Source organism: Triticum aestivum, chromosome 2B, assembly GCF_018294505.1.
Source record: "Triticum aestivum cultivar Chinese Spring chromosome 2B, IWGSC CS RefSeq v2.1, whole genome shotgun sequence".
Taxonomy (NCBI): domain Eukaryota; kingdom Viridiplantae; phylum Streptophyta; class Magnoliopsida; order Poales; family Poaceae; genus Triticum; species Triticum aestivum.
The window spans coordinates 789,899,419-789,911,052 of record NC_057798.1 but is presented as its reverse complement, the minus strand read 5'-3'; the positions used below and the strand labels follow the sequence as shown (position 1 = coordinate 789,911,052).

The following is an 11,634-nucleotide window of genomic DNA, read 5'->3' as shown; positions in this document are numbered from 1 at the left end:
TTCTTTTCTATCTTCTCTTTTTTTCTTACTTTTTTCATGTATATATACAAAGTTCATTGTGTATATTAAGGAAATCTTCACGGTAATTTCCATAAATTTAACTCACTTATAAAAATGTTCATCTTGTATTAGAAATTTGTTCATTGTATATCGCACAATTGTTGAATATTTATTCGGAAATTGTTCAACGTATATTACAAAATGTTCATCCATTCATATTTTATTCAATAATGCTATCACATATTTGCCGCGAGTTTGAATTATCTTCCACGCACCTTTTTCACATTTTTTCTTGAATTCATGAAGTTGCATATTTTCAAAAAATAAGCATACAAATAAGAACCACGTGAACCAGATTTTGAAAAGAATATAAAGTTGTTCATGAACCAGATTATAAAATTGTTCAGAATGTTTTTGTTCCATATTTTCGACAACTTGTTAAAGAAATGTTTGCGGTTTTAAAAATTGGTTCATTTCAAAAATTCCACACAAATTTTTCAAAATGTTTGTGTGTTATAATTTTGTTTCGGAGTTTAAAACATATTCCTATATTTCATAAAATTCTAAAAATGTCCATGTTTTCAATAAAAATCAGGAGTTTGAAAAATGTTTCTGTTTCAAAATTGTTTGTGAATTTTAAAAACTTTCATGTTTTCAATCTTTCTTCGGGATTTTTATGAAATGTGCATGTTCCAAAAGTTTGCTTGAATTTTCCAAATTTAGTTTCGTAATTTGTTCACATATTTGAAAGGTGAACGCTTTTCATAAACCCTAAAAAAATAGCGGTCAAAATTTTAAAATATTCGAATCTGGTGTTGATTCTTATTGCTTTGTGTCGCTACACAAACAGGTTTGGTAGCTAGGTCAACTGGTTGTACCAGCGCGTTTGTTGCTGTAGATCCTGGGTTCGAAACTTGTGAACTGATTATATTTTTTGCGTTTTCCGCCTATGCGTGCGAGTGAAAAATAAAGACACATTTTTTTAGCTTCAAAACTTGTCAAGTGCGTATTTTTTTAGCGTTTCCCGCCTATGTGTGTAAGAGAAAAATAAATAAACATTTTTTTAGCAAATAAAATAAAAATGGGCTGGCCCAGCGCGGAGGACGGGTGCACACGCCACAAGTCCAAGCCGGCGTTGACTAAAAAAAAAGGCAAAGCCGGCAGATCCTAACCGAAGCCTCGAACCTCTCTCTGAAACTGCGAGGAGGGCGGCGGCGATCGCTCCTGCTTTGCCCAAGCAAGTAGCCATCACGATGGCCAGGACCCTGCGGCGGATACTCGTCGTCTCCCTGCTGATCCGAGACCCTACATCCGCCGCTAGGGCCGAGCAGGAGGCAGCCGACAACAACAGCTTCGTGACTGCGCCTGAGGCCGAGGAGGAACCTGCGGAGAGGCGGACGCGCAGCCGTCGTGTCGACCGTCTACCGGAAGAGATCCTGGTGTGGGAGATCCTCGTGCGCCTTCCGGCCAGGGACATCCTCCGCTGCCGTGCTGTCTGCCGGTCCTGGCGCCGTCTCGCTTCCGCCCCTGATTTCCTCCTGACCCACCACCGGCGCCAGCCGTCGCTCCCCCTCGTCGCGCTCTACAGCGGCACATGCAGTACGAATAGAGAGGCCGGTCTCCCAATATTGGGGCGCGACCGTGGCCGTCCTGTCCTTGGGTTCGACGATTACAACGACTGGGATGGCTTCAAGCTGCACTCCGCCTGCGATGGCCTTGTCCTGATCAGCGCGTCTGACGGTTGCTTCAACATCTGTAACCCAGCCACGCGTCAGTGTGCTCCACTCCGGAGCCTCGACCACATCAACATCAAGATAGCGGCGATGTACCTGCACGACCGATTGGGCGAGTACCACATCCTATACTGGAAAGAGAGCCACTGGGATGGGAGGCGGCACAAAGCCGCTGCCTGGTACATCCTTACGGTGCAGCAGAGAGGCTCACCGAGGTGCATCGGAGTTCCTTCGAATACCCCTGCCAACGTGAAAGCTATGATGGTCGGGAACAGAATGGACCCTCTTTATGTGGACCCACCAGTCGTGTTTGGTAGCTGCCTTCACTGGGAACCTGGATGGCTTCGCAACAATGTGGAGGGCATACTCATTTTTGACACAGAGGTCGAGTCATTCAGGCCCATGTGTTGCCCACCTGGTTCTACCAGCTGCGACACTTGCTTATTCAACTTGGAAGGTTTGATTGGCTTCAGTTGCTTCGACGATGGGAGGAGAGTGGCCAGAATCTGGGTACTGGAGGACTACGAGAAGGAGGTATGGTCATTCAAGTACCATGTTAAATTCCAGGTCGAGAGATTATGTCGCCATAGAGATACACGACATTTCATTTTGTCCCACAAGGGAGATATGTTGGTCTACAGCATGTCTGCACGTTACATGTTCCACTGTGATAGCAATGGCACATTGCTAGAGGAATTCCAATGGAATCCCATGTCACATGATTTGAGCATTAGTGGGCATAGGTTCAAAGAAAGCCTTGTCAAGCATGAGTTCTTCATGAGGCGAGGTGCCGCCAGTGCTCGACAACCATGTTTTTTCCAAAGGCTCTAAATAGGTACCTCCACAGACCTATATTTCCTATCTTTTGTGAGTTTTATAATGCACTGATTTAATAGAGCTATTTCTCTCCTCATTGACAAGGTATCTTCCATACAATCCGAGTTTACGGACCTTTAAGTCGGTCTTATTGATTACATGTGGAAGTATCCACATATAACTTCTATCTCAGTTTGCATGCAAACATGTCACCAGTACATATTTGGTTACATTTGGATGCCACCATGCTTAGACACTTAAAAAATGTAAAATACCGCAAGATGGAAATAATCAGTTTGATGTCTGTCTATATATAAGAATAAATATTCCTCATCTAGGGTCAAATTAACTTCTCAAATTTGATTTATCTAATTTGGAGAAGTTCTGAATTACGGCTGGGATGTAATTAAGTACGCCCTACTAATTTTTTTTTTGCGTGCCAACATTTTTTGAACAGTGACACCCTACTAACATTGGAACATAAGATGTTGCATGTCATAAATTTCGAGAGAATGATAAAAACTTCTTGCATCACATCGTAAACAAAAAGTGTCCGTTGGGAATTGTAAATCTTGCTAGTTGATTTGCCTATGCATTCATGAAGTGTGAAGGTAAACTTGGCTATATGTATAACATCAAACATTAGTTGCCACTCGACAGTTGTTGATCTTTTTATTTTCTTATGACAACACGTAGGTCAGTAGCGCAAGGATAGACTTTAGTTGTTCTTTCTCAAAACACGGTTTCTCCTCTATGGTAGAGGATACTTTTTAACCACCATCTCACTATGTTGTGTGGCAATCTCTATAGTAAGGTTATTGTGTATAATGTAGATACAATGTCGAGACTTGCAGGTCAAGAAATTTTCTGGTGGATTAGTTCCGTTAGTGTTGCACTCTATAACTCGTAGGTTTTTGTGCCTCCTGAATTCAGTTATTTTATTGATGTATGAAATGCATTTTCGGTTCCTATATTATGCATGGAATACTGTTCCAATTTGTTATAATTAGATTGAAATTTCGTTCCACTTGCCTTGTGCATATGTCCATTTAAGCTACCCTATCACAAATCTTAAGCCTCCACGGATGCTAGTTTAATTTTAAAGTTCAGATCTAATTCTTATTAATATATAAGTTATTGACATTGGACGACTCTGCTGTTTGTAGGTTGTGGCAGACCAACACCTATGTTGAGTACCTAGATACAATGTGAAGATTAATTTTTAGGTGCTGCCAATCATAGAATCGATTTTGTCACGCGGCAATCTTGTCCAAACTCAACATAGACACATATCTCAGCTCTTACTTGTGCTCCTTGAGTTCATTTTCTTTTGGTCCTAATGTACTACTCATTGTTATCGCAGTTTTCTTGGTTTCTGTACTGGTTACAAGTTCTAAATAGATATTTTTGTCAAACCCATATATTGTGTCACGTATGTATGGAGCATATACACCTGTTGGCGTATACCATTAGGAGAGATAGAGTATAGGTTGTAACCGAATACCTCTTTGTAATCTCTCTCTCTTATCTCTTGTTCTCCAAGATGTAATCTTCTTATCTCTCTAGAAGATCTCCAACTACTTTGTATGCGTTGTTGCCAGGGAGGTGCGCCCCTGATTATATAACACGTAACGCGTCCCTCTGAACGAGGTAAGACGCTTCTGCCTATTCGCACATGGTAATCAGAGCTGCCTCTTCCAAACTCATCTAGGGTTCCAGTAGCAATAGCATCCATGTCTTCCTCCTCCGCCACCTTCCACTCAAGCCTAAACGGCCAGGTCACAGAGAAGCTTTCCCGCAAAAATTATGTGCTATGGCGGACACAGATCACGCCCCAGCTGAGAGGGGCCGGTCTCTTTGGCTATGCGGACGGCACCATGCCGGAACCAGCTAGCCTTCTCGTCACCAAGGACAAGGACGGGAAGGAGACTTCTGAGCCCAACCCTCTCCACCCCATCTGGGTCAGGGAGGACCAGCAGGTGCTCGGCTTCCTGCTAAGCAACCTCTCCAAAGAGGTGCTCGTCACGGTGACCGCGATCACCACCGCGCACACACTCTGGACGGCGCTGGCGGGCATGTTTTCGTCGCAGTCCTTGAGCCGAGTCAACAACATTCGCACCGCCCTCATCAATGCCCAGAAAGGTAATCAATCAGTCGCCGCCTACTTTGCCTCCATGCGTGGCCTCGCCGATGAACTCGCCTCGGCCGGAAAAGCCATCCAGGATGACGAGCTGATCTCCTACATCATCCATGGGCTAGACATGGACTACCAGCCCCTTGTCTCGGCCCTCGACGCCCGCGTCACGCCCGTCTCCCTCGACGAGCTCTTTGCCATGCTCAGCAACTTCGATCAGCGCATGGCCCAGTTCCAGAACTCCGGTGGTGGCTTCAAGTCGTCTGCAAACGCGGCCACGCGTGGCCGTGGCGGCTACTCCTCGCGCCATCGCGGTCCTCCTCGTCCCAAGGGCAAGCACGGCGGTCCCGGCAACTCCACCAACTCAAGCCCTCGCTCCGGGCGCCCCAACTCCACCAACACCGGGGGGCGTCGTGGTGGCTATGGCAAGTCCCGCCCCGATGTTGTCCGTTGTCAGATCTGCGGCAAGCCCGGCCACACGGCCAAGGATTGCTGGTACAGATTTGATGAGGACGATGCATCTTCTGAAGACGATGACAAGGTGGCCGCAGCCACGGAGGGAGCCTATGGCGTGGATACCAACTAGTATCTAGACAGCGGCGCCACCAACCATCTCACAGGCGAGCTGGAGAAGGTGACTCTCCGCAAAAAGTATCAAGGGAAGGATCAGATCCACACCGCGAGTGGTGCAGGTATCAGGATCTGTCATATAGGTCATTCAGTTTTTCGTACCCCTTCCCGTAAGATTCATCTTCGTAAAATCCTGCATGTTCCTAGTGCCAACAAAAACCTTCTGTCTGTTCATCGCATCACCATTGACAATAATGTTTTCATTGAGTTTCATCCCTTTTTCTTCTTGATCAAGGATCAGGCCACGAAGAAAACTCTCTATCGAGGTAGATGTGTTCGAGGACTTTACCCGTTGATTCCGGAGTTTCGAAGCCACAATAAACAAGCTTGTGGTGCTATCAAGCTTTCGTCCACACGATGGCACGATCATCTAGGACATGCCTCTTTTTCCTTAGTTGAACGTTTGCTTAGGAAAAATAAGCTCCCGTTTGTTGGTGAGCGTAATATAGAAACTATTTGTGATTCATGCCAAAGAGCAAAATGTCATCAATTGCCTTATCCCATCTCTACCAGTGTCTCTACTAAACCTTTGCAATTAATATTTTCTGATGTTTGGGGTCCTGCCCCTAGCTCTGTTGGGAGACACACATACTATGTCAGCTTTATTGATGACTATAGCAAGTTTTCTTGGATCTATCTTCTTAAGAAAAGATCCGAAGTGTTTCAAGTATTTAAAAACTTCCAAGCACTCGTTGAACGCCAGTTTGATAGCAAAATACTTGCTGTCCAATCCGACTAGGGAGGGGAATATGAGAAGCTCAATTACTTCTTCCAAACACTTGGCATTTCCCATCATGTGTCATGCCCTCACGCTCACCAACAAAACGGCTCAGCTGAGCGCAAGCATAGGCACATAGTTGAAGTTGGTTTAGCCCTCCTAGCAGGTGCCTCTATGCCCCTCAAATTCTGGGATGAGGCTTTCCTCACTATTGTACACATTATCAACATGCTTCCAAGTCGTGTCATAAACAATGAAACTCCCACCGAAAGGCTACTTCATGTCAAACCATATTGTACATCGCTTCATGTTTTTGGGTGCGCATGTTGGCCCAATCTCCGTCCTTACAACACCCGCAAACTAATGTTTCATTCAAAACAGTGTGTTTTTCTTGGGTAGTGTTCAACACAAGGGGGTGAAGTGTCTTGACGTCTCTACTGGCCGCGTCTATATTTCACGAGATGTGGTTTTTGACGAGACTAAGTTTCCTTTCTCTGAACTTCATCCCAATGCCGGTGCATTACTCCGTAAAGAAATCCTTCTTTTATCTCCTAATCTCACCGGGCTTGCTCAAGGGGCACAAAACTGTGATCAGGAGACGGTATAGAAAAAAACGGATGAGAAAATCCTGAAGAAATTGGTGCAGTCGGGCCTTATTTCATGTGTCCAGAATCCGGGAGCAAATCCCCCTCGGGATCGGGGCTGACAGGCGCTGCAGATCCGTCAGCCGAATCCACCCCGGGATCTGCACCCACTGCAGGCCTGGGTCGATCCGCCCCGGAGTCCGCGCCAACAGCTGCCTCAGGTGCGCCCGACCGAGCGACAGGATCTGGTCCCGCACCTGGCCCGCGCCAGCCAGCGGCTGGCGATCGCGTGATTGTCGCCCCGCACCAATCCCCGATGCCCATGTGTCTGCCGCCTGCGAGCGCTTGTTTCCCGGTCCAACCGGTGTGTTACGAGCGGCGCGGTCTGCATCGTCCGACCGGCGTGGGCTCCACCACTGACGCACGGGGGGCTGAGCCTGGATCTTCTGCGCCTCATCTGCATGCCAGTGGCTCATCTGCCGCCACAGAAGATCCAGCGCCTGACGCAGCTGATCTGGTGCCCGACGCAGCTGCTGCAACCGCATCCTCCTTGGGATCAGCGCCTGGTGCAACTCCTGTAGATGTCGTGGGATCCTCTACACCAGCACCACGACGTACACAACTGCAGAAAAGGGTAATCCAACTTATTGATTATAAACATATAACAAAATATGGTATGATCTTCTCCACAGGAGAACCAGGAGAACCATACACGCTTGAGGAAGCACTTGGTGATGAACATTGGAGAGAGGCCATGACAGAAGAATACATGGCCCTAAAAAGGAACAAAACCTGGCATTTGGTCCCTCCACAGCAAGGTAAAAACCTCATTGATTGCAAATGGGTCTTTAGGATCAAAAGGAAATCTGATGGAACCATTGATCGCTACAAAGCACGCCTTGTGGCAAAGGGTTTTAAACAACGGTATGGTATAGACTATGAGGACACCTTTAGTCCTGTTGTTAAAGCAGCCACCATCCGTCTTGTCTTGTCTATTGCAGTCTCTAGAGGTTGGAGTCTTAGACAACTAGATGTAAAAAACGTGTTTCTTCGTGGTGTTCTGGAAGAGGAAGTGTACATGAAACAACCACCTGGGTTTGAAAGTAAGAATAAACCTCTTCATGTGTGCAAACTTGATAAAGCACTATATGGATTGAAACAAGCTCCTAGAGCATGGTACTCACGTCTCAGTCACAAAATGCAGACACTTGGTTTTATACCTTCTAAGTCAGATACCTCAATGTTCATTTACAATAAGTGCAACACAAACATATTTGTTCTCATATATGTTGATGATATTATTGTCACAAGTTCATCTGATGAGGCTATCTCAGGACTCTTGAAGGATCTCAGTGCAGAATTTGCCCTCACGGATCTTGGAGAGTTGACTACTTTCTAGGGATAGAGGTGAAGAAGCATGAAGATGGCATTCATCTATCTCAAGAAAAGTATGCAACAGATTTGGTAAAAAAGGCTGGCTTGCAAGGTTGTAAACCCTCACCTACTCCATTGTCAAGTTCTGAAAAATTATCTCTTACAGAGGGGCAACCGTTGAACTCAGATGACAGCACAAAGTACAGAAGTCTAGTAGGTGCCCTTCAATATTTAACACTTACAAGACCTGATATTTCGTTTGCTGTTAATAAAGTCTGCCAGTTTCTTCATGCACCTACTACAGTTCATTGGACTGCTGCGAAGCGCATAGTCAGATATGTTAAGCACACCCTCAATGTTGGTCTTAATCTTAGTAAGTCATCATCTATACTTTTGAGTGCCTTCTCAGATTCAGATTGGGCAGGATGCCTGGATGATAGACGTTCAACTGGTGGCTTTGCAGTCTTCTTTGGTCCTAACCTGATTTCTTGGTGTGCAAGAAAACAAGCCACAGTTTCCAGATCCATCACAAGTACAAAGCATTAGCAAATGCTACAGCTGAGATTATATGGGTACAATCCATGTTGAAAGAACTTGGTGTTAAAAGTGCAAAGGTTCCCTGTCTGTGGTGTGATAACTTGGGTGCTACATATCTATCTGCTAACCCTGTTTTTCATGCCAGGACAAAACATATAGAGATTGATTTCCATTTTGTCAGAGAAAGAGTGGCTCAAAAGCAACTTGACATTCGCTTTGTGCACTCTCAGGATCAAATTGCAGATGGATTCACCAAGGCCCTTCCTGTTAAAAGTTTTGAAGACTTCAAATATAATCTCAACTTGATGAAGTTGTGATTAAGGGAGGGTGTCAAACACATATATTGTGTCACGTATGTATGGAGCATATACACCTGTTGGCGTATACCATTAGGAGAGATAGAGTATAGGTTGTAACCGAATACCTCTTTGTAATCTCTCTCTCTCTCTCTTATCTCTTGTTCTCCAAGATGTAATCTTCTTATCTCTCTAGAAGATCTCCAACTACTTTGTATGCGCTGTTGCCAGGGAGGTGCGCCCCTGATTATATAACACGTAACGCGTCCCTCTGAACGAGGTAAGATGCTTCTGCCTATTCGCACAATTTTAAGACCAAAAAAACAAACATTCAATATCTTCTTGCACGTAAGTTTGTGCCACGGCTGCACAACACCACACATTGATTGCCCAAAGTGGGAGGGCTGGTCAGTAGTGACATGCCTCATGCATGATCGGTCATACTATGGACACCACTGATTGGTCGGCCTTTGACGGGTCGCCGACGGGTCAGAGATGATGATTTACTTTTTTGGAACTGTCATCAGCACGGGGTGGGCAAAAACATCCCGTAGTAGTATACTTTCAGGTGTTTGAGCTGCAATTTGCTGGGAGAGGCCAATGATGCAGCTCACAAATGTGTTAAGCATGCACTATTTGTAGACATGGATTGTGTGTCCTTCAATGTAATCCGTGACTTTTTGAATGCCGCGGTGCAAATCAGAATATTGAGTACAATCGCTGAATGAACAAATGCCATTGAGGGCGTGGTACGAAAAAACATACTTCCTCCGTTCCAAAATAGATGACCCAACTTTATACTAACTTTAGTATAAAATTGGGTCATCTATTTTGAAACGGAGGGAGTACGTGCTACTCCTCTGTCCCAAAATATAAAAACGTTTTTAACACTACAGTGATGTAAAAACGTTCTTATATTATGAGATGGAGGGAGTAGAAATTAAGGTGGTACCTTTCCGGCTCAAGCATGGATGTTGCCGAGTAACGGCACCTCTCGCGGTTCAAGGGAACCGAAGCAGCCAGCCAGAAGGAAAGATCGAAGAGAACACTGCCTGTTAATTACAACTATATATATTACTTTTATTCTTTTTGAATGAAAAAGAATATAGGCCATATATATAGTTGTAATTAGTAGGCAGTGTAACAGATCCCTGATTTTGTAATATCCGATGCAGTCAATATATAACTCAAAGATAAGCCGGGACAAAAATTGTATCCCATAGCTCCTCCTTTATAAGTTTTCTTCTGAAATACTACTAGTATATCAGAATAATTACAAAAATGTTTTCTTTCGACATATTCGCTTTTTGTTGTTGAAAATTCTCGCCCAACTTTATTAATGCATAATGTTCATAGGCACTCTCTCCGTAAAGAAATATAAGAGTGTTTAGATCACCACTTCAGTGATTTAAACGCTCTTATATTTCTTTATTTACAGAGGGAGTACAAGGGTATCATTATACGGATTACCAACCAAATATGTCATGCTATATCTAGATTACATGCATACTTGACTACTCCCTCCGTTCCTAAATATTTGTCTTTTTAGAGATTTCAAATAGACTACCACATACAGATGTATATAGACATATTTTAGAATATAGATTCATTCATTTTGCTCCGTATGTAGTCACTTGTTGAAATCTGTACAAAGACAAATATTTAGGAACAGAGAAAGTAGATTATATGGGCTTCAAAATTAGTGCAATATATAGACATAAGCAAGCTTGCGAACAAGGCCGAAATCACTAGTTAACGAGTACCCCTTGCGGAGATCACTCCAACTTCCCCAGGTTGCGACAAGTGGCGTGCTGTATGTGCGCCATTTGTCGCAACCTGGGAGTTTTCCTTTTTTTTTTGTAGATCCGTTTATTCAAAATGTTTTATCTCTTAAACCGTGTGTCCAAATCTCCAACCACTTTTGCCGTTGGATTTCTCGCGTCGAGGTCTTCAAAACTAGATCCAATGTTGATAGATTTTGACGAACTTTTTTTCACACAAAAATGGACGAAAAAACCGAACCGGGAGCACGGGTTTTTTCCCTTTCCGTGCCTATGACGAAATCACAACCGTGCCTCTCGCGGAAGCAAAATCGTGCCTCTCGCAGAAGAAAAAAATAGAAAATATGTTTTTTTTTTGTTTCCGAGGAGGCACGGCCGTGACTCTCGTGAAAGCACAATTGTGCCTCTCGCGGAAGCAAAACCGTGCCTCTCGCGAAATAAAAAAACAGAAAACATATTTTTTTTCCGTTTCCAAAAGACACGGCCGTGACTCTCACGAAAGCACAACCGTGCCTCTCATGAAAGTAAAACCGTGCCTCTCACGAAAGGAAAAAAAATAAAAAACACGTTTTTTTTCGTTTCCAAGAGGCACAGCCGTGCCTCTCGCGAAAGCACAACCGTGCCTCTTGCGAAAGCACAACCGTGCCTTTCGCGAAAAAAAAATACTTTTTTGCGCAAAAAAAAATTGAAATATTTTTTGGTCAAAAAGCTAGGAAAGACCGGTGGAAAACCAAAACGTCAAAAAAAACATAAAAACTGTTTAAAAAGCCGAAAACGCATGCGAAAAAATAAAAAAATAAAATTCAAAGAGAGTGCCCAGAGCGCGACACGTGGCGAATTGCTGAGAGCGCGCCAAATGGCGCTGATCGTTGAGGCTCCCAAAGGAGCGCTCGTTAATTAGTTGCTCCCAAACAGGATTCGGCGCGGCCCAAATGTTTCAACTGGCCGGGGGAGCGCGCTCAGCAGTAGTTGCATGCAAAGAAGGCCCAACCCCAGAGTCTACAAAATACTACTCCTAAAAAATACGCAAG

General features: G+C 44.4%; 1 pseudogene; it reads left to right on the top strand.

Annotated features, from left to right (window-relative positions):
* The first annotated feature begins 4,762 nt into the window (after nucleotides 1–4,762).
* Nucleotides 4,763–4,901, top strand: LOC123047851 (uncharacterized; annotated as a pseudogene).
* The last annotated feature ends 6,733 nt before the right edge of the window (nucleotides 4,902–11,634 follow it).